Genomic DNA, 2,360 nt, shown 5'->3' on the forward strand with positions numbered 1-2,360 from the left:
CGTCATCTCCGCCGGCTGTCAGTGCCATCTTTACTGCATCCTCCACTGAGCCGGCGGTGATTTTTTCTGCGGGCTCCTCCGCAGCGGCGGCCTCGGTTGTGAGTTCACCTCCAGTGAGTTCACCTCCGATGGTCTCTACCGCGGCGGCTTCAACCGTGCCTCCGGCACCGGCGACTACCTCGTCCCCGGCCGGTTCATCAGGTATGTTCAGGGTTGGGGCTTCTAGCCAATCTCTGCCTCCTTCCCATCTGCCTGACCTCTTGGATGGATATCCCTTAGGTTCGGGTGATGGGTTTGGCGGCTACCGGCCTGTTGTCGACCCTACAGGTGCGTAGGGTTATTTTGGCCTATTATTTTTATTTTTTTTTTATTTTTTCCTAACCGCTTTTTGTTTTTGCAGTTTCGGATTCCAATGAGGTGTATGTTCCACGGTGGAACATCCGCCGGGGAACAACCCTTCGAACGGCTGTGGACTGCGTCGAGTGGGCGCGTCACGCAGCCCCAAGTGGTGCGTTGGGGGAAGCCATGTCTAGCTACCAGGAGGGTAGGCTGACGAATGAGCTTCGGATTCTTCTTGCCCGGATGCAGCCGCGCGTCGAGTTGCTTTGTCGTGAAAACGACAAGTTAAAGGCGGCGCGTAGCCAGGAAGTGGCTCAGGCGCGGGCTATCCGGGAGGAGAACAGGAGACTTGCCGCCATTGCTGCGGAGAAGGAAAAGGCCTTCAAGGCCCTCGAGGTTGAAGTTCAAGCCCGGCTCGAGGCCTGTTCCAAGGCTACCCAAGCTGTTAACGAACAGCTTAGGTTGGCTAAGGAAACTGCGCAGAACGCGGCCGAGAGGGCCACCAGAGCTGAAGCCATTGCTGAGCCTTTGCGCGCTGAGAATGAGGAGCTTAAAGCCAAACTAGAGAGGCTTCAGCAGGCTCATGATGCTTTGGCTTTAGAAGATGCCAAAAAGCTCCAAGAGATCTTGGACCAGAGGGGTATGCTTGACCACACTGAGCGTAAGCTGAAGGGCGTTGAAGAGGCTGCTGCTAAGGAAGTGTTGCTTGCCAACCTTAAAAAAAATGAAGCCGAACGCGCCCGTGACCAAGCTCAAGCTGCCCTCCAGGAAGCTCTGATCACCAAGGAATGGCTTCTACGAGAAGCGTTGTCGCAGGTATGCGTAGCTTCATAATATCTTTACGCTTTTCTTTATACTTAGAAAAGTTGATACATATATATTTTTTTTTGTAGGTTGTGCATCGGATCTTCACGAACACATCTTATGACGATGCCATGAGCGCAGCCCTCAACGCTTCCTATGAGGATGGGGAAAAGGTTGGTTTCTTGCTTGGTCTGGGGTTTGTTGAGAAGGGCATCCCGCCTTCCAACTTCCTTCTTTATGATGTGGACACTGAAGCTACTTACGACCAAGCAGTGAACCAGTATGCTGCCTTCCCGCATCCGGTGGTGGAGAAGGTGAACGAAATTGCTGCTGCTGATGATGGGCTAACTATTCTCAAGGCTTTCTTTGAACCGCCACAGCCAACTGATGGTGCGGGTTCGAGTGGGTTTGGAGGGAGTGGTCCTGAAGTTTGAACCTTGAGATCCCTTCCCACCGTTAGGATAGATTTACATTACTGTAGGCGGGTAGATACCTGGCCATTCTTGTAATGTTTGAATTTTTTATGAAATATAAATGTTTGTGCGGGTAGGACCGTCACTTTCACTTAATGATTTGCTTTATAAACGTTATATGACTTGCTCATGCATATTATAGTTTAATTTGGCACTTGTTTTGCCTCATAAACAATATATGATTTGCTCGTGGATACTTTAGTTTAACTTAGCAATTTTCCAAGTGTTTTGGATAAGTTAACCTTTCGACGCATGGTTGTCAATAGGTTAATGTTCAGTTTCCTCTATCATGAATGTGCGGGTAGGACCGTCACTTTCACTTAGTGGGATGACCAATCTTCACCTATAACTGACCTGCGTGAAGGTGTTCCTCATCTTTTCCTTAGAAATTTTTGCCGTTTTGTGTTTATGCGGGTTTTGCCGCCTTCCACACGCAACGACTTACTTCCCCACTTATTTATGCAGTGAATACCGGCATATCAGTGTTTTGAATAAGTTAACCTTTCGACGCGCGGTTGTCAATAGGTTAATGTTCAGTTTCCTCTATCATGGTTGTGCGGGTAGGACCGTCACTTTCATTTAGTGGGATGACCAAACTTCACCTATAACTGACCTGCGTGAAGGTTTTCCTCATCTTTTCCTTAGAAATTTTTTCCGTTTTGTGTTTATGCGGGTTTTGCCGCCTTCCACACGCAACGACTTACTTCCCCACTTATTTATGCGGTGAATACCGGCATATCAGTG

The sequence above is a fragment of the Bidens hawaiensis genome, unplaced genomic scaffold (assembly GCF_021521415.1).
Source record: "Bidens hawaiensis isolate Kalapana, Puna unplaced genomic scaffold, B.hawaiensis_p1.1 tig00000097_1, whole genome shotgun sequence".
Classification (NCBI taxonomy): domain Eukaryota; kingdom Viridiplantae; phylum Streptophyta; class Magnoliopsida; order Asterales; family Asteraceae; genus Bidens; species Bidens hawaiensis.